Source organism: Natator depressus, chromosome 4, assembly GCF_965152275.1.
Source record: "Natator depressus isolate rNatDep1 chromosome 4, rNatDep2.hap1, whole genome shotgun sequence".
NCBI lineage: Eukaryota > Metazoa > Chordata > Testudines > Cheloniidae > Natator > Natator depressus.
The window spans coordinates 58,890,117-58,911,480 of NC_134237.1; the positions used below are offsets into that span (position 1 = coordinate 58,890,117).

The 21,364-nt window shown below is 43.4% G+C and overlaps 1 protein-coding gene and 1 long non-coding RNA gene across 6 annotated transcripts in view; one reads left to right on the top strand and one right to left on the bottom strand.

Moving 5' to 3' along the window:
• The window catches only part of FBXW7 (F-box and WD repeat domain containing 7), a 279,362-nt gene extending 260,169 nt beyond the window's left edge, over window positions 1-19,193 (bottom strand). For all 5 annotated transcript variants that reach the window (XM_074950991.1, XM_074950995.1, XM_074950993.1 and 2 more), the window contains exon 1: window positions 18,813-19,193. The gene's annotated coding sequence lies outside the window, so the exon portion shown is untranslated. The remainder of the gene's footprint in view (window positions 1-18,812) is intronic.
• A 438-nt stretch (window positions 19,194-19,631) lies between these two features.
• Window positions 19,632-21,364, top strand: part of LOC141986484 (uncharacterized) — an 85,142-nt gene continuing 83,409 nt past the window's right edge. The window contains exons 1-2 of the long non-coding RNA XR_012639290.1: window positions 19,632-19,688; window positions 21,086-21,189. This is a non-coding gene — a long non-coding RNA (uncharacterized LOC141986484). The remainder of the gene's footprint in view (window positions 19,689-21,085; window positions 21,190-21,364) is intronic.

Consider the following 21,364-nt stretch of genomic DNA (forward strand, 5'->3'; position numbering starts at 1 on the left):
CAGGATTCTAAATTAACTGTATCAATTCAGAAAAGAGATCGGACTGCTCAATGGAAACCTTGCTCAGTGTGCAACAGTGACCAAAATAAAATTTAAAAAATCAAATAAAATGTTAGGATGCACAAGCATGGAATGGAGAACAGTATTACAATGCCATCATATAAATCACTGGTAAGTCTTCACCTGGAATTCTGCTTTCAGTTCTTATCAACCCATCTCAAAAAAGGATATCGCAAAAACAGACAAGTGACAACAATTATTAGATGCGTGGATCAGAAAATGACTAAGAATCAGAAAAAAAAAGAATGGTCAAATTCTCATGATGGCACAATTTTAATATTAGAGTGCTACAAGGTCTCATATAAAGTGATATTGAAAATTATTAGATTTGTTAACATTGCAGAGGAGACATGACAAAAAAATAATGAATGTTATAGAGAAAGTAGATTGAGAACTTCTATTTATCCTGTGTAATAATACAAACCCAAGGGAACATTCAGTGACACTGAAAGGTGGCAAATTCAAGACTGAAAAAGAAAGTATTGTTCCATGCAACACAGAATTGTGGAATTCATTGTTATAATATATTGAGGCTAAGAGTTCAGGATTAAAAAAGAATTACCCACTTATAAACTAGCAAGAATACCTAGAGTTTTAACAGTATTTTTTTTTTTTTAAGGAGCACTTCAGAAGGAATATTAAACGCTCAAAAATGTCATTAATGCAGTTAAGTTGCCCAGTGCTCCCTCATGCCCTTCCAGAACACAGAGAATTCATAACTTGAATCTCTGAAAACCAGGGAATATAAAGTTAAGGTACATATCAGCCTCAGAACACAGCCTTAACTCTGCCCCCAGGGAGCTGGCAGCAGCCAATAGGAATGATTCAGTACCGGTGGTCCCCAGTATATGTAGGGGTTGCATTCTTGAAAAGGGCAATGGATACCAAAACGACAGATACCAGGGACTTTTCCCCATAAGAAATAATGGTCCGCCCTGCCTCTTCCCACCCAGTTCCATCTCCGCTCCGAGTGCGCTGCTGAACAGCTGTTTTGCGGCATGCAGGAGGCACTGAAAGGAAGGGGGAGGGGTTAATTGGGCCACCGGTGGACAGGAAGAGCGCTGGCTGCTCAGCACCCACAGAAAAGCAACGCAAAATGTGAAGTGACAGGTATGCAGATAGGGACTGACATGAACTGGAACACATTTCCCTATTGATGAGTGAAGGATATGCGAAACAACGGATAATGGGAAGACATATACCAGGGACCCCATGTAATGGGAATGCAAAGGTTAAACTACCAAAGTAAGTGGAAGATTCTGCATTTCTTTAAGTCTTCATATCAAGAACGGGATGTCTTTTTGGAAGATACTTTAGTCAAACAAGTTATTAGGCTCAACATAGGAGTAACAGGATGAAATCCTCTGGCCTGTGTTATACAGGAGGTCATATTAGATGATCTGTTCTAATGGTCCCCTCTGGCCTCAAAAAAAAAAAAAATCTATAAATTCATAAGCAGATATAAGGAAGGACTAAGGGAAGGTGTCACTGTTTGTATTGTGTTCTACAGAGTTGAACTTCAACATTTCTCTGCATTTACTCCAGCTGTGTTCAGGTTGTTAGCTGTAGCTATAGCTATAATGAATGAGGAGGGTCCGCTGCATAGTGGCATACATGACAGTCATCTCCAGGACTTAGTGAGGGACAAGTGAAGGCAACATTTCAGACAGGATCCTCAGGGCAAGAGAGAAGTGGTGGTAACATTTTGCAGTGTGGGGTGTTGTGTACAGCAGGTTCAGTGTTTGAGTGTAGGTAGCTCCTGTTTGCTATGTCTGATTTGACCTAAATCCAAGTTTTGCCTTAGCAAAAACATTTGCCTGTAGTCTATAATGCCCATGTCAGGGTGGATAAAGATCAATGATTTAAAAAAAAAAAAAAAAAATCAGATTTTTTGCATAAAATGCTTTTTGAGGAAAAAACCTATCTAAAGATAGTTTTAATTAAGATATATCTTTGAGCTATAGTGTCTCATCATGGAATAGCGATTATAAATTCTAATTCTATAGTATGAGACAATATATTCATGTAATGTTTAAGAAAAGTTTTGTAAATGAGTTCCAGTAGTTCATGGATTAGGGACCCAATTTTATGGAGTTCCAGGGGCTTCTGTATAGATTATTTAAGTTAATCTTTCTATCTACCCAGTGGGACTTAGTGTTCAGTCTAGAAGCTACCATCAGAGATGCTTAGTTTTGCAGTTCTCAAACTGTGGATTTGTATCTCCAGAGATAACATGCTTGTTAACAGCAAAAATGTTTTTAAATAAATACATACATACATACATACATACATACATACATACATACATACGAGGTGAGAAATAACCGACCTCAACCATATTGTCCCTCCACAAATTTGTGTACACAGATTCAATCCTTTACCTTTCTCTAAAAGTGCAAAGTTTCAAAAAGTTCAATGAATAGAAGATTGTTGTTGAAATAGATCTGGACAAGAACAAGTCTGGAGATAAACGTGAGAAGTGAGGGACAGGGAGGAAACACAAAGTGAAACTGTTTCAGCAGCATATTCCAGACGTCTTGAGGTCTTTCTGAGTGTCATGAGATCTACCATGCCATTCTCTCACTAGAAGAAAAAAACCTATCATGGCAGCAGGCCATAAAAGAGACCAAGTTTGGTAATAAGAACCATTCAAGAAATATATGTTTGTTGATGATCTTTTAAAGAAAGTCACACTAGTGAACTGGTGGAAGTCACTTAAGCACCTGGATTCAGAGACTGTTGAAGTGATAATCTCACTTTTAACAGCAGTAGCTTCTTCGATGGTGTAGAAAGAATATTTTCTTCCTTTCAACTAATTCATTCCAAATTGAGAAATCGTTTGGGACCTGAAAAAGCAGGAAAGCTTGTTTTTCTTTTCCAGATATGAACAAACAGGAAAATGAAGATGAAGACAATGGAGTTACCTGCAGAAGCCAATATTTTAAGTTGATCAGATCGTGTTGACCTGGCTGACACAGTCGATTTAATTTTTGTTGGTTTTTTTTTTTTAAATATTTCATTTAACTATTTTAGTTCAAAACAATTTTAACAAAAACAAATCTGACTTTAAAAAACTTGAATGTTTAACTAAATTCAAATTCACATGCTTGTTGTATTAAAATATTATATGTTTGCTGTTGAAGAAAAAAATCCAGAACACATAACGTTATTTTAGTTAAATCAAACAATTTGAAAGTCTGTCTGGTGATGTTCTCCTCCTAATACAGCATGGCAAGAAAATCCTCCAAATATTAATGATTAACATATTGAATTGGAGATATTTATGAAGTCACTGGGAGGTGAACTATCTGCTTCAATTACCTTTGGTAAATGAAATAACCAAACAATCATTCATTTTCTGATATAGCTGTAAAACTAATCTGAAATTTTTCAAAATAAACTACTTTAAAAAATATATAGTGTGTACATCCGTCTAAAAATGAAACCTACATCTATCTCTGAGTTGTAAAGAATACGTATTAAGCTTATAACAACCAACAAGAATGCACTTTTATGTCGAAATCCATGATTAAATTGAGCCTTCCTGACTAGTGATTTAAATCAAATCCACCCTGGTCCATGTGCTCTGTTCCTAAAGTGTTCTGTAGTATCTGCGGGGATAGAGAGTTAGAGTACTTGTGTTATTGGGGCACTGCTCAAAGACAACTACAATAAGTCTGTGTTACAGTAGTAACTCCCACCTTAACTTTGCATTTCCTGGTTTTCGGAGGTTTACATTTAACCACTCTCCAGATTCTGGAAGGTCAATCTTAACTCTGTGCTATCTAAATTCTGGGCATTTAATTTCCTGAGGCTTTTTGAAAGTAAATTCCTCAGCACCCTTACATACCACAGCCCAGCTCTCCCCTCCTCTGCCTCCTTGGCAATGATTACTTCAGCCCTAGAACGCTCTGGCAGCATATTGATCTAGTCTCCTACTGCATCATCTCCCACCTCTGTCTGTGTCCAGCACTGCCCAATTCTCCCTCCTACTGACACAGATGTAGGTGTGGGCATGGGCTTGCAGGTTGAAGAACTGGAGAGAAGATGCACGAACAAGGTCTAGCATGGAGACTGGGGACATTTCGGACATTGAGAGGGGCCATGATGGGAAGGAGAGTCCCCTGGTTAGGAGCAGGGATTTGGAAGACCTGAATTCAAATCCCTGGTCCACCACAAACTTCCAGCGTGACCCTGGGAAGGTCCTTAGTCTCACTGGGTATGTTACATTGCAGTTGGAAGCATGCGTCCCAGCACGGGTAGACAGACTCATGCTAACTTTGCTCAAGTTAATAGCAGTGTGGACACAGTAGCATGGGCAAGCCACCCAAGTACAGATCTAGAGTCCCCTCAGTAAAAACAGAAGCAATACTACCTCAAAGGAGCATTGTGAGAATAAACACATTAAAAATTGTGAGGCACTCAGACACTACTGTGATGAGGGCCATTGACTGATAGATGGATTGATGATGGGGGATTCTGGGGAACAGAACTAAAATTTCCCCCATCATCCCTTACTGCATGCCTGACAATCTCCTTTCCATCCCACTCTTCCCTGCACTGTTCCAACCCCACACGCACACACACACAAATTTCCCTTCTCTACTCCAACTCCCCACATTTCCCATAATAGCACAGATTCCGGAACCACTGCTCCAACTCCTCCAAAATTCCATCCACACATGCATTGCTCAGAGCCTTCCACACCACTCCATGCCCTTGATAAGCTTGGAGGGGCTACGAGAATGTGGGAAAGTGGTGGGGCTGTAAGAACTGAATGTATCAGGTGGAGACAAGAAGGAGCAAGACAGGAGAGTGGAGATGCAGAGTACCTATCCAAAATCAGGGCCTAATGTATATGAAAAAAGGGCTCCACACATCATCTGCTGCACAGAAAGATCAGAGAGGTGTGAAGTGGACTCCCTCCAAATACCCGCTCACATAGAGTGTTAGAAAGAGGAGCTCAGCTCCCCTGCACTCCCAAATCCCAGTTTTTATGGGAGAAGGGGCAAGGAGAGGGGTCAGACCCCTTCTGAGAGGCAGAGCCCACCAAATCGCTCTGGCTCCTGGTCATTGTCCTGAGAGACAGGACTGTGAATCAGAGGCATTCACTCAGGTTGTAACACCTCCCGAAAGCTACCATCACCCCGCGAGAGGGTGGCATATACTGGTTCAAAGGAAATATTTTCGAACGAATATCCTGAGTTTAAACTGTCTCAGGGCCTTCTTTCTGATCCACCAAACAAGAAATCTGGTCCAAGTGGGGCCCCAATCCTTGGCAAAAGAGTTTTTCCCAGTGACGCTCCTTAAGACAGAGTGTGCTTGTTCTGAGCTGAAGCTAGGATGAACTCATGACTATAGGAAAAAAACCCTGTGTGGGGTTTGAAGGACTCATCACCAACCAGAGTCCTAGTTGGAGTTGGGGAAGATCTCTCGTAAGCTTATCAGCATGTCTTTAATATGTTTTCTCTGTAATTCTTTTCCTTAAGAATGTGCTTGCTTGGAAAGAGATGTGTGGTACCTTAACTGTGGCAATTACACTGATTACCATCTCTGAGGAGAAAAATAAAGCAGGTGAGCTTAAGCAGCCTGACTTTGCTGGGGAGGTCCCAGTGTAGGCAGGGAGCTGACAGTTTGGAAATACCACAACCCTACCCACCTTGGTCAGGAGGGAAAGAAATGCAGGACTTTGCCCAAGAGATGTGATGGCTGAGGTGCTCTTGCTGAACCATAGAGGGGAACACTCTATTTAATCAATACTAATTTCCATGACAATGCTTCTGAAGTAAAATCACAGTCGACTTTAGATCACAAACTAGAATTTTTGGTCTTGGGGCAAAACTTCCAAGAGGAGTATCTGCAGAACGCAGACATATATTGAGGATCATGCACAAAAGACAATCTCTGAAAGCTGCCACAGGCAGTGCTCAAACTCAGTGCATGGTGTAGCTCAAGTTCACTAATGTCAATACACTGCATAGGCACTGATTTTCTAATCTGATGGGGGGTGCTACCCCCCCAGCTCCACCCAAGTCCCACCCCCACTCCACCGCTTCCCCCAATGCCCCACCCCTGCCCTGCTTCTTCCCATCCCCACTCCGCCACGCCTCTTCCTGCTCCACCCAGTTCCATGCCATATCCCGAACACACTGAGCCCTCGCTCCTCCTCACCCACACACACACTTCCTGATGCTGCGAAACAGCTGATCTGCAGCAGGTGGTAGGTGCTGGGAGGGAGGGAGGGAGGGAGAGGGGTGATCAGCAGGGCCCACCAGCGGGCGGAAGGCACTGATAGGGGGCTGCAGGTGGGTGCTCAGAACCCACCATTTTTTTCCCCATTGGTGCTCCAGCCCCAGAGCACCCATGGAGTCAGCACCTATGCCACACAGTCACTGTGACAACAGTCTGCCTAGAATCTCTCTTACTTCAATAGAGTCCTTGCCTCAGTGCACAGAACACCTACACTTCAGTCTCTTTGACTCAATAGTTTTGGCACAAGTCATTTTGGAGACCTAAACTGTATGGTCCATAGCTTTTCCAATATTGCTTCCCCAGTGGGGCAATAAGCATCATACACTACCTGAGTAACGTCAATCAACTGATATCAGATGCGGGATGATTAAAGTCATAGTTTGAACCTCAAGTGCGCACAAAAACCATTAAAAGAATCAGGTGATTTTGTAAGATACTGGGGTTTGTTCTTAAAGGGATTCTACTGGAGAATCCTTTTCTCAAAATACCCCAAATTTTGGCCACTAACCCTACCCCTCACCCCCAAGATGCATAGTTAGTTTCAAGACAATCTGAATAAGTACAGATTTTAAAACATTTAGAATAGTCAACCTTTAAACAGAAAACACTGCTCAACCTTAACTACAATGGAGTTAGCCCACTGCTATAACAAACCCTCAAGCTTCATGACATAATCAAACCTTTAACTACCAACTTAACCTGGGGCAGATTATCCAATAATTGCCCCAAACAGGATTCCAGTTGGCAGTAGCACTGTCAGAAGAATACTGGAATAGATGGACCACTGATTTGATCCATTATGTAAGTCCTGTGGTACCCATTTCCTCCCCCAGCCTCCCATGTGTTGTTTTCTCCTCTTCATCTCCCTTTTTTACATATTAGTTAATTCCATTGTGTTATCTGTGATTTTTTAGATCACTTCCCCATGTAGTCCCCATCCACTTTTAGATGCCTAGTTTTTCTCCCCACTTCCATTCTTCTTCTCCCACAAAATTTTCACTGGGCTGGAAGTGAAATTGGCATTAACAGCCTTTTTCACTCCCCTCCCCATGCCACCCAGGATTTGAATCCCAATTAATTCACTCCTGGCACAGAAAGCACTTCTCCCATGATGTGGCCTGGCAGGGGCTCACAGTTAAACTATATGCGTTAGATCAGGTTTCATACTTTCCATATAGAAGTGTAATTTTTAAATTGACTGTACCCCTTCAATACAACAGAAAGCAATTATAAAGTATTTATAAATGGAGAATTTAGACAGACTATTTTTCATACTATGTTTTTTAAATGTAGTGTATCTGGAACAAACATAATAATATAATTTATTCTATACCCTTAGCCTCTGCAAATGCTTAGACAGTTCTCTCTATTTCCTTTTGTATATCGAAATTCTTATATGGCCACCAACACCATAACATTCAAGTATATAGTCTCTTTCATCAAAATCAGAAATACAGATCCAACACTCACAGACATGTCGTCGACTTAAGAAATTCCCCAAAGGACCTTAAGTCAAGAAACTAGTGAAGGGGCAGGAGTACTGATTAATAAGAATAAATTTGATTTATTAAATCTAAGTATAATTCAATAAAGTTACCAAATTTAAAGAATACACCTTTTGTGAGAATATAAAACAGAAATACAAAACTTATGTAATACATGTAAATCAAGTAAACAGTATTGCAAAGTTTAGTGCAACAGGCATAGATTGTGTAATTATAGGCAAGAGCAGGCAACAATGCCTATAGTTAAGATTGCCTAACACTTTTCATTATAAGAACCTGTTTTCAGTTGCTTAAAAATAGAAACATAGAATATCAGGGTTGGAAGGGACCTCAGGAGATCATCTAATCCAACCCCCCGCTCAAAGCAGGACCAATCCCCAATTAACTCATCCAACCAGTTTTTGCCCCATATCCCTAAATGACCCCTTCAAGGGTTGCACTCACAACCCTGGGTTTAGCAGGCCACTGCTCAAACCACTGAGCTATCACTCCCCCTAAATACTTTAACTGTTCAGATTAAAGTGTTCAATGCTAGGTGTCTGTTACATGTTTGGGGTTTTTTGTTTGTTTTTTAATCTTTCAGCAAAAATGGTTCTGCAGTTTCTCAGAAGAAAGTTACAGAAAAGTATAGTTTTACCAATGTTTCAAAAAATCATGCAATCATTTTTTCAGACACTCTACCTCCCTGCTTTGGAGCACAGATTTAATTTGGCAGCAGAGTCAAACCTGGGAACACAGAAATGCAATTTACTGTCCCTGTGAAAATCTACTCAAACTCAATAGTTATAGGCCTTTGAAATTTGTCATTTGCACATGCTTAGTAAGGGATGACTGCTAAATTCTCCTAAAATTCATCTGCAGTGAGCATGCTCCAGCCCAGAGACTGAGCAGGGCTTTTCTCTCTATTGATCCTCCAAGCTACTGGCAATCACTGTCACTAGGCACTGCTAAAACCCAGGCAACAAGGAGGAGGAAGCAGCTTCACTTGAAAACAGAGGTATGAGGAGAAGAAGGGACCACGTTTCCTCAAACCTGCTAGGGGATAGGGGCAGAAGGATCTGTAACCAATATAGCATACCACCACTGAGAACCTGAAACTGAACTTGGGAATTCTACATAAGAACAGCCATACTGGGTCAGACCAAAGGTCCAACTAGCCCAGTATCCTGTCTTCCGACACCGGCCAGGTGGTTCAAAGGGAATAAACAAAACAGGTAATCATCAAGTGATCCATTCTCTGACCACCATTCCCAGCTTCTGGAAAACAGAGGCTAGGGACACCACCCCTGCCCATCCTGGTTAAAGAGCCATTAATGGACCTATCCTCCATGAACTTATCTACAGTAGAATCTCAGAATTACAAACACCTAGGGAATGGAGGTTGTTCGTAACTCTGAAAAGTTTGTAAGTCTGAACAAAACACTATGGTTGTTCTTTCAAAAGTTTACAACTGCATATTGACTTAATACAGCTTTGAAATTTTACTATGCAGAAGAAAAAAGCTGCTTTCCTTTTTTTAAATAGTTTACATTTAACATGTACTGTACTATATTTGCTCTCTCTCTCTCTCCTGCTGTCTGATTTAGTAAATCTGGTTCCAAGTACTAATTGGTCAGTTCGTAACTCTGAGGTTCTACTGCAGTTCTTTTCTGAACCCTGTTATAGTCTTGGCCTTCCCAACATCCTCTGGCAAAGAGTTCCACAGGTTGACTGTATGTTGTGTGAATAAATATTTCCTTTTGTTTTGTTTTAAACTGCTGCCTATTAATTTCATTTGATGCCCCTAGTTCTTGTGTTATGAGAAGGAGTAAATAACACTTCCTTATTTACTTTCTCCACACCAGTCATGATTTTATAGACCTCTCTTGTATCCCCCTTTAGTCATCTCTTTTCCAAGATGAAAAGTTCCAGTCTTATTAATCTCTCCTCATATGGAAGCTGTCCCATACCCCTAATCATTTCCGTTGCCCTTTTCTGTACCTTTTCCAATTCCAATATATCTTTTTTGAGATAGGATGACCAGATATGCATGCAGTATTGAAGATGTAGGCATACCATGAATTTCTATAGAGGGAATATGATATTCTCTGTCTTATTATCTATCCCTTTCCTAATGATTCCCAACATTTAGCTAGCTTTTTTTGACTGCTGCTGCACAGAGTCAACATTTTTAGAGAACTATCCACAATGCCGCCAAGATCTCTTTCTTGAGTGGTAACAGCTAATTTAGACCCCATCATTTTACATGTATAGTTGAGACTATGTTTTCCAATGTGCATTACTTTGCATTTATCAATCCTCAACTTCAGTATTCTTCTGTTGTCAGGCAAATACCTCTGAAACCCTCTACTCACTGACCACACTGAAGATAAAACCCTACTACTGCTACCAGTTATACTGTTAGCTCTAGTGGTAAAAATCTGTGCTGTGGATGTAGTTGTTCCGACCTTGCTGGTGATCCATGTGCGGATCCACATGCTTCCACATGATTGAATTTATTTTTGCTTAAAAAAAAAAAAAAAAAAAAAAAAGCTAGGAAATGACTTGAAAAAAAAACTATTACATGAACATTGAAGATGAGAAGTCCAACACTCAAAAGTTAGGAAATACCAAAATTTAGGCTGTGTGTGTATTCTTACTTCGGCCCCCTTGTGCATATGCATTATTGTACAGTCTAATTACACAATCACCAGGGATCCTAGTTTTCTGTGATAAACAAAATTCTCCAAAAAAAATCCATAAAAATCGATGTTTTTCTACAATTAAAATGAAACACTAAAGTTTCGTTTCTCTAGCCACAATATGTAAGTATCAGTTGAACTAGGGTGACCATACATCCCATTTTGGCGAGGGTAGTCCCCTTTTTATCCCCTATCCTGGATGTCCTTATGGTCAGTTGGCAAGAGCAAACGGGACAAATGCCCAGCTTTGCAAAAACAAAACAAAAAAAAAGTGGGGTGTGCCCCCTCTCGGCGGTGCAGAGGAATGTTCAGAGGGGTGAGTGGAGATGCCAGGCACTGGGGCTTGGGCTGTCAGCCCCAGCCCTGGGCAGCTCGGGCCAACCCCATGTGGTGTCCCATTTTCACTTGGGAAATATGATCACCCTAACTTTCAGTAAAATTTAGTTAACAGTTAATATACATTTTTATTTTTTCGCAAAATGTAAAAAAAAAAAAAAAGTTCTCTGCAAAAATGCAAATTCTGCATTTTTCTGTGGCAAATGGATTTCTAGGATCCCAGATGATCACATGCTACTTTTTCCATGGAACATCTCTGGGAATACTACAAGCTGTGTAGCACATCCCTCTCCCTGAAAGCCACAAGAGCTCGGGGAAGAAAAATTCCTGTGAGAAGCCAGCCCTAGAAGCCAGAGAACCTCAAACCAGCAGGATTAGATACTGAAGCAGCCTCAGCAGCATGCTGCCAGATTGCTTTCTAGTTTTCACTTTGGATAGTCTCTCCTCTGTTCTGACGGTGAAGAAGTGGGTTGGAGCTAATGGCCTCACTCCATGCTTCCTTCCCTCTTCCACCCCTTGCCACACTTGCTTCTATATCCCCTCTCTTCCTTGATCTAGTTATCAAAGACTACCCCAACAAAACTCCATGAAAAGAAGTTTAAAAAAAACAAAAAAAAAACAGGACATTTGCACACCATCGCAGTGTTTATTCTGCTTGTGCATTATATCCCTTTTCCTTAACCTTTGACTGTCTTTGTCTACTCATATTGTAAATTCTTTGGGGGCACGGACTGTCTCTTACTCCATGTTTGTATTGTACCTAGCATAATGGGGTCCTGTTCTTGGTGAGTTCCTAGGCGCTATCATAATAAAAATAATATGAGCAGCACCTTGCCAAACAGGAGATTTTGAACACAAATTCTTTAAATGTTTGTAAAAAGCACATTGACACTGTGGCACTAAGCATTATAGAAAAGCCCAGGAAAAAATTATTAATGTTAGCATTCAGTGCAGGGTTTAGATAGTGTGCAGTAAATAAGGCCTGGAGCCATGAGTAAGATGACAAGGACAAGACGACACTGAATTCAGTGAGTGACATCCACCTCATGCACTGAATGAAAATAGGCAATGTCTATGAAAGTTTGATTTTGCAATCTTTATGTTATTTCAGTGTAGGGTTTGGGGAGTTTTATGTAATTATAGCCAGAGCTGGTAGCACTGCCTATTACAAAAGTTGCCCAACACTTCCCATCATAAGACCTTGGTTTTAGATGCTTATAACTTTGCTATTTGGGCTGAAATTTTCCATGCTGGGCATCTGCCTCACTGAACGTCTTTGGAAAATTTCAGTCAAAATGGTTAAGCCATTCCTAAAAGCAAGGCTAAGGAAAAACATTGCTTTGTTCATGTTACAAAATTCTAGTGACCTTTTCTTTGAACAGCTCTAACACCCCCACGCTTTGGAGCAGGGACTTGAAATTTGGCAGAAGTGTGGCTTTTCTGTCAGGGATGTGCCATTTGTCGCCCCTGAGAAAATGGTCCAAATTTGACCATGTTTTAAACCTTTTGAAAAAAAATCAGTTTGCACATACTCAGCAGAGACTTGCTAGAGCTTAAAAGACAAATCTCGAGAATTCTGTCTGCAATAAGCAGGCTTCAGCCTGGGGCTCTGCAAGACCTTCCCTACAAATGCAGCTGCAGGCTGCTACACGCTGTGCTGTGCAGATATGGGCACCTGATCTCAGAGAGCAAGGAGACTATCTCCCCTACTGGTCCCTAGCACGGCAGAGGAGAAAGCGGTCTGATTCAAATGCTGAGGGGACAAGAGCCAGACCTGCAGGAGGAAAGGAGGTCGGGGAAGTAGATTGGAAACAAGAGCTGGGGTGGGGGGAGAGGCAGGGAAAGAGGAGGCAGCCAGAGGGAAAGGGAAATGAGAGTTGGGATGGAGGAAAGGGGGACGCTGAGAATGGCTGGGCAAGACAACTTGGAGCTGGGGCAGAAACTTAGGCCACAAGCCAGGTAAAATTAAGGTTGTACAGGAAACCTTAATTCTGGCATTTCCTATCTTCTGAGTGCTTTACTTTGCAACCCTAATAGCATTCTTTTAACTTCCTTTGGGCACGTTATATAAATAAGTTTATATTACACACACCTGTCCCCTGCTCACCTTACATATTTCTAGGTCATAATTTTGTTGGCTAAGCTTTTTAAAACCTGCTGTTTCTATCTAAAAACAACAACAGAGGAAGAACACAGTTACTATGCTGACCTAAATTAAAATCATAGAATCGTAAGACTGGAAGAGACCTTGAAAGGTATTCTAGTCCAGTCCCCTGCACTCAAGGCAGGAATAAGTATTATCTAGACCAGTGGTTCTCAACCTGTGGCCCAATCAAGCACAGAACTGCTGCCCATGTGACATCCTCAGGGCCATACAGGTAGTGTTGAATGCAGCCCACAATGATAAATAGGTTGAGAACCACTGATCTAGACCACCCCTTAGGTGTTTGTGTAAATCTCTTAAAAACCTCCAGTGACGGAGATTCCAAACTTCCCAAGACAATTTATTGCAGTGCTTAACCACTTTGACAGTCAGGAAGTTTTTCCTAATGTCCAAACTAAACTGCCCTTCCTGCAATTTAAGTTCATTGCTTTTTGTCCTACCGTCAGAGGTTAAAGAGAACAACTTTTCTCCCTCCTCCTTTTAACAACCTTTCATGCACTTGAAAACTGTTATGTCCCCCTCAGTCTTCTCTTCTCCAGACTAAACAAACCCAATTTTTTCAATCTGCCATCATAGGTCATGTTTTCTAGACCTGTAATCATTTTTGTTTAAATCTGACAGAAGGGGAAGGGGCAAAAGACAGACCTGGACTGACAACCAGAACCAGATATGGTAGACACAAAAAATGCTTACTTGTACACTATATGTTGGTATAGGATTAACACTGGTCTTGTTGGAAAGAACCACTGACAGAGTATCTTTCCCTTTCACCCCACAAAAATAGCAAGCCAGAATGCAATATAAATCAAAATATTTCTTTCAAGTGTGACATTTCACATTTTTTCCCCAGACCATTTTATAATTCAAGACAGCATTTTTTCCCCCCTAAATTCATCTCAAGTTCCTTCAAACCACACATTTATGCCAGTAAGGCCATAATTTTCCATCTTGACACCTGGGCAGAAAAACTTTCTAAAGAAGGAACTGTGTATTTTTGATGTAAGTAATGAATTTTCTAGCTGCTGCTACACTTCTTTGCAGATCCATCAAGATCAGCACATGGAGCTAAAGCAAAGAGAGAAGAGCTGCTTTGTGATGGATAATTTGTTTATGTAGTACCTTAAATTTGCTGGCCTTTATAAAATAAAAATTTGTTCCCTAGGAACTGGACTAAAGAATACCAAACAGATGATCACATCTCATAAGAACGGCCATATTGGGTGAGACCAAAGGTTCATGTAGCCCAGTATCCTGTATTCTGACAGTGGCCCAGAAGGAATGAACAGAAGAGGTAATCATCAAGTGATCCATTCCTTATCACCCATTCCCAGCTTCTGGCAAGCAGAGGCTAGGGACACCATCCCTGACCATCCTGGCTAATAGCCAGTGATGAACCTGTCCTCCATGAATTTATCTAGTTCTTTTTTGAACCCTGCTATAGTCTTGGCCTTCACAACATCCTCTGGCAAAGAGTTCCACAGGTTGATCTCAAAAATATCTATCATAATTGGCACACTTTGTGGTAGTCGCAGAGAGACCTAGAACCGAAAAAGTAGAGGCTTCAATCCTAAGAAATCAGAAGTGAAGCAAAGACAGCGAGTAGAACTTCGCACTGCCACTGCTCACAATTTATCTGTTTTGTGAATAAACAGGAGACTTCAATCCAGCGGGTTCCATCATCTTTCATGAATTTACTAAACGCATTAAAACAATATTTCCCAGCATGTAGATTCATAGATACTAAGGTCAGAAGGGACCATTATAATCATCTAGTCTGACCTCCTGCACAACGCAGGCCACAGAATTTCACCCACCCACTCCTGTGAAAAACCTCTCACCTATGTCTGAGCTATTGAAGTCCTCAAATCGTGGTTTAAAGACTTCAAGGAGCAGAGAATCCTCCAGTAAGTGACTCGTGCCCCATGCTACAGAGGAAGGCGAAAAACCTCCAGGGCCTCTTCCAATCTGCCCTGGAGGAAAATTCCTTCCCAACCCCAAATATGGCAATCAGCTAAACCTTGAGCATATGGGCAAGATTCACCAGCCAGATACTACAGAAAATTCTTTCCTGGGTAACTCAGATCCCACCCCATCTAATATCCCATCGGATAATTAGCTTATTTACAGGAAATGAAATTAAAATGCAATGTTTGCTCTGTTAGACACCACCACCACCACCAGAACTGTTCCCTCCTTCTCTAAAATGAAGTTGTGTATACACTCACACAAAAGTGTTATAGATGTTCAGGTATCTTCAAGGGCTTCATGTTGATTTCAGATATGCAAGTACTACATATATAAATTCAGTTAGTGGATATGTTTTGAAGAGTAACAGCCAGTGCGCCCAAATATTAGATTAAATTCAGGACTGGAGTACCCCGAGTGGTGATGTTTCATGTGTTGTTATAAGCTTTTTTCTTTTTTTTAAAAGCCAACCAAAAAAAAAAATTGCAGACATTGTTGAAGTTGACAGACCTACCATGTGACCTCTCACACCCTCCTTTTTCTAACAGCTTTCAAATTTAATTTAAAAAGAGAAAGCCAGCACAGTACTAAGACTATCAGAAAGCAGTGGGTGCACAGTAGGGAGGAATTAAAAAGTTAAGACAACCCAAGAAGCTAAAAATCCAAGTCATTTTCAGTTTTGTTAAATAAATAAATTCATTTTATTAATAACAATTTCACAGAATAATCAAGATGTTTATGAGCATGGACCACGCAGAAGAATATGCAATTTAAAAAGAAAATACAGCTAACAATCTGACCATTGCAAAAAGGTGCTATAAAGAGCGTGACAATAATGAAAGAAAGGAAATTACATTTAATTTGGATTCAGGATATTGACACAGCTTTATGTCAAAGGAAGTTGAAATGTTATTGTCAGATTGAACTAAACCATGTTGCTTTAACCACATGTATAAATTAATTATGAAAAGGCACTGACTATCCAGGGGTCGGCAACCTTTGAGAAATCTTCATTAATTTAAGGTTTCACGTGCCAGTAATAAATTTTACATTTACAGGGGCCCCCCACGGAACCCCAGACTGGCAGCGGGCTGAGTGGGCCGGCGGCCAAGACCCCGGCTGGCAGGGGACCAGGCGGCTGGAACCACAGACCAGCAGTGAGGTGAGTGGGGCCGGCGGCTGGTATCCCAGGCCGACAGCAGGCTGAGCTGGGCCGATGGCCGGCACCCCGGCTGGCAAGGGGCTGGCGGCTGGAACCCCAGACCGTCAGCGGGCCGAGCATGGTGGCAGACAGAACCCCAGACCGGCAGCGGCTCACCCGCTGCCAGTCTGGAGTTCCGCCGGCTCCTGTCAGCTGGGGTCCCGGTCGCCGGCCACGCTCAGCCTGCTGCCGGCCAGGGGTTCCGTTCACCCAGGCCTGCAGCGGGCTGAGCAGGGTCGGGACCCCGGCTGGCAAGGGGCTGGCAGCCGGAACTCCAGACCGGCAGCGGTCTGGGGTTCCGTCCGCTGGCTCCTGCCAGCAGAGTCCCGGCCGCTGGCCCCGCTCAGCCCGCTGCTGGCCTGGGGTTCCGTTCCCCCATGCAGGCAGCGGGTTGAGTGGGGCCAGTGGCCAGGACTCCGGCTGGCAACAGCGTGCCAGTAAAAATTGGCTCACGTGCCGCTTACACTGAAGGAAACTCATTCAACTTCTGGTACCTTGGCCCTGTAAGTCAGCAGAAGCTGGGAGTGTTGTTGAGGCATCACTCAATTCTTGCGTGTCCTTAATGCAGTGAGTGTTATACCCATGCTCCTGTTGTTTAAGAAAGTATTGCACACCTCAAGGTAACTTTGTCTCAAAAAAAAAAAAAAAAAAAAAAAGGAGTTAAGAAATTTCTAGTATTTTTCAAGTACCCCAGCAATTTTTTTAGGTTTTACAATCGCTTTTTAAAGCATAAAAAGGAAAGGAGTACTTGTGGCACCTTAGAGACTAGTCTCTAAGGTGCCACAAATACTCCTTTTCTTTTTGCAGATACAGACTAACACGGCTGCTACTCTGAAACCTTTTGAAAGTGTCTCTCTCTTCCTGGTGAAAGATCTTTAAACAAGTGGAGAAACTGACTATACAAGTACAGTAGGTATACATGTAGTGCTGTCAAATGCTTAGAGCAAACAAACTGAAAAAAACAGATCAAGGTATTTTTCTCTCTAATCTTTCAGTTGAAGTAATCCTAGCTCACAGTGATATTAGAAATATAAAGTTTTTTGACAAAAAGCATGACAATTTTTGGAGTGTTAATATAAAGGCACTATATAATAGATCCAGAGAGAATCCTACACATTCCTCTCTGATGGAAGGTCAGCTGCTGCAATGTAGGATTGAAAGAGGAGAAAGTAAAAGCTGATTGGAGGGAAACATAGGAGGGAAGTCAACAACACTAAAAATAAATCTAGATAAAGTTGGTCACCCAGTTTATTCTCCATTCAGTTAAAAATGTCAGATAAACTTAAAGGTTTTCCTTTTTCTCTTTCAGAAAGACAGCTAGGAAAAATACCCTATAAACAGATGCAGGCACCAGTGTTATCCCAATGTTATTAATTCTGAAACTAGATCTGAAATACCATTCAAACGGTAGTTACAAATGTTCTTGGTTTGCATACAGTCTATGTGTAAGCCCAATTTAGACAAACCAAACTCATATGTACAGCATGCAGTTCTCCATAAGGCAGAATGTAAAGTGATTTGCATTTTTCAAAGCCTGTATGGTGGGATAAAATGTTATTTATTTAATTTAGCAGCAACTTTAACTGCTGGCTAATGAGGTTGATGATATGCTACTCAAGCCACCAGATCCTTTTCAGTAACTTGTATGTAGCAATATAAAAACACTTTGTATACTAAGACTCAACACCCAGCATAGGATTCCCAAACTGAGACCCATGGAGCACCTGACCGTATTGTGTGGAGAGATGACTGGACACATGGTGCTGGCTCTTCCTTCTTATTTCCAGCTGCTAAACTGTATTAAAACCCAGCTAAAATGCATTAAGTACTTTCCTAATATTACTTTTCCATGCAAGCAATTACAACAGTTTCCAGAGGGATGTTATGCAACTATGCATAGAAAAGAATCCACAATCTCTCTATTAAGATGAATCCCACCCTAAAAGAGTTAGAAAATCCCTCCACTAAAATATTGTGGCTTTTAAAGATGCTTGTATTTTTCAGTTCTGGTGTAGAAGACATCCTGATAAAGCACAAGTACAGTTCTGTTAAGCTCTTAAGATTTTACATAGAACAATAGTGAATGGAAAGAGGTTCAAAGTAGCTTAAAAAAAACTTGGTCTTTGTTCAAGACTTCAGTATCATTCTCTGCTGTTCCTTGCTGCAGCAAGTACAAAGCGAGACGTACAAGTTTCAAAGGGGAACTAATTTCCAGACTCGTTTTTTGATTGGACGCTATCAACCCCTCTCACTGTAGTAACTCTTTACAAAGCCGAGGCTGCTTAAATCTAAAGGTGAAAAGTATCCGGATAGGAATCGACTTAACATAAGGATTTCCCTACAGTGTCTCTCTCTGGCAGAGGCAAGAAGAGCCGCACTCTCGGGAGGGTCACTTAGCTCAGCAGACCGTGCAAAGTTCCCGGCAACGTGAGACGCATGTGAAACAGGGGATACCTCGGGCGGGGCTGCTGCGATGACGGTGCGCCCCCGCCCCGCCAGGAGAGACGGAGCCACATGCTCCCACTTAGTCCCCAGCCCATGCTCATGGGGGGTACAAATCTTTGCATCCGCGTGTTTCACCTGAAAAGTCATCAGCGGCGCGGAGCAGAGAACTGGACCCCCCTCCGACCCCCTCAACCCTCACTCACCTTAGGAGCAGCAGCAGCTGCGGCGGGTTACGTTTCCCTCCTTTGGCTCTCTGGCTGCAGCAGACACGCTACCGGTGATACAGGGTGCGGCTAAAGCTCACGCTTGCGCCCGGGACAGGGGGATCCACTTCCCTGCGGGGGCTCTAAGGCTTCACAGCAAGTTGGACGCCAGGTCCCAAGAGACACCGCGTGTCCGGGAAACTTTAGTGAGAGACGGGTCCAGCCCCCTCGGCTGCCGCGTTCCCAAATCCCTCTCGCTGCCTCCCGGCTCCGGGGGGCTGCTCGGCGGTTCACGTGCGTGTCCGGGTCTCTTCACATGGAGCCGCCGCCTCCTCGCTGCCCCCTCGCTTCCCCCCGGGCCGGTCTCTCTGCTGCCGCCGTCCGGGAGAGGAGGCGAGTGGCTCGGGCCGCGGCCCCCTCTCCGCGCTTCCTCTCATACACTCGGGCACCGGGAGCCGCCGGACCCGGCTCCAGCGGCCGGGGCGCTGCTAGGGCCCCAGCCAGGCAGCGCGGGGAACCCAGGCGGCCGGGCTCAGCGCCGCTCCCACTCTGGTCTCAGGCATGTGTGAGTCTCTGCGCGGGGCGCTCCGCAGGCAGAGGCGGGCGGCAGCCGCCACGCGTGGGTGCCCGTTACCGCTTCGGCCGGAGCCCCACGGCTGTGGCGGGAGGGGGCGCTGGGGAGGCCGGTCCGGGCTGCAGCTCGCGCCTCGGATCCGCTTGTTTTCTGTGTCTCACACAGAGCGATTGGTGCTGGAGGAGGAGGGGGGGAAGAGGACGGCGGCGCATGGGGATGACAGCCGTAACCAGGCAACAGCCCCCACCTCTCTGCCGGCGCACGGCGATGACGTCAGAGAAGGACAAGGTGGCGCGGAGCAGGTATCGCTGTTACTGGATGGTTCAGGCCAGGACAAGGGGGAGGAGCCTGAGAGCAGAGACCCAGCCGCAGCCAAAGCGCTGAGCGGGGATTAACCCGCTCGGTGCCAGGCTGCTAGCGGAGGAATTGGCTCTGGGTGAAGTTTAACCCCCGCTGTTCGGAGGGCAGCTGCCCCGGGAGGTGACTAGCGGGGCTGGGCGGAAGCCGAGGGGAGCCCAGGCTGAGCCGTGCCCCCTCGGAGCGGGTGCAGTAAGCCCCGGGCAGCCCTGGCTCCTTGCTAGAAAGAGCAGACGTCTCAGCAGCGTCTCCCCGCAGCCCTGGAGATTGGGACACTTAAACCCTAAGGAAATTGAGGCAACGCCTGGCTGGTGACAGGCCTCCGGGGGCCACTGGCGGGGAGCAGCGTGTTACTGCAGTAAAGCCCAGCGCTCAGACAGGGAGCAGGGGGAGGCTTGGGACGCAGGCAGAGGCTGAGCGCTGCCTGGGGACAGAGCCAGCCTACAACATTTTGGCACCTGAGGCAGGGAGCTCAAATGACGCCCCCATGCCCCCTTGCTTGGGCCAAAACTTTGAAAGGTCTCAATTCTGCCTTCTTCCTGTTCTACTCCTCTCATGGTACTGCTCTGCTACCTACCCCAATAAAGGAGAAGTAACAGCTTAAAATGCCTTGTTCAAAAATTTTAAGTAACACTTACCTTTCAAATGCCTGAACAGCAAATGTAATTTTTCTTGTCTGCATAGTAAACACTGCCATTTTTATCTGTTTAAATAAGTAAAGTGGTGCTTTCCATGCCTTCTTGGTTGCAAAGATTTGACCTGCTCCTGAAGGTCCACAGTCTGGGTCAGCTCATTTTGTATTGAGATGGCTGCATGGCTGACCAGCCTCTCCTGTGTCATTGTGGAGCGGTTGTGGAGCGTAGATGTGTTTTTATTAACTTCAGCTTGGAGAAGCTGCTTTGTCCACTGGCAACTGTTACAGGAAGTGTTAGAAGTATGAGCAGAACAACAAAAGCATTTGGAAAGAGTGTGGTCATCTTATTTGTGCACATATATTCCAGAACAGCCTTTGGAGTTGATCTTGCTGAAATGTATCTTGAAAGGGCTTTCAGTTCATCACCTAAATCACTCGCATCAATATCGCACATGTCATCATGTGTCAACACTGTCTCTAGTGCCCTGCATTGGTGATGTAGGTCTTCTTCAGGTATAGTGAGGAGTTTTGGAATATCATACAACATCCCAAATATACTGCTGTGTTTCTTGAGCTGCATGAAAAGTTCTTCAACTGACTGTATTGCACAATCTAGCACCTGGTTAAAGAATTCAACTTTGAATTGTTGTTTGGGGGTCCCTTATGGGATTATCCCATGCATCGTAATCAAAATGTCTTCTTTTTCAGTGACTCTTGTATTCTTGAATGGGTGGGAAAATAACTTTGGTGTGAAGTTCCTATGCCAACTTCTGTGCACTCTTCAGGACCTTTTGAAATCCCTCATCTGACCGGTAAGACTGTAGGTATGACTTTGTTTTGTCCGGTTGTTCCATTGCTCCAGATATATCAAGTTCAACACCTTGGAGTCTCTTGCTTACAACATTTATTTCAAACAGTATGTCATGCCACAACACTAAGCCACACAGAAACTTGAAGTTATGTATGTTTCTGGTGATTCCATTTCCC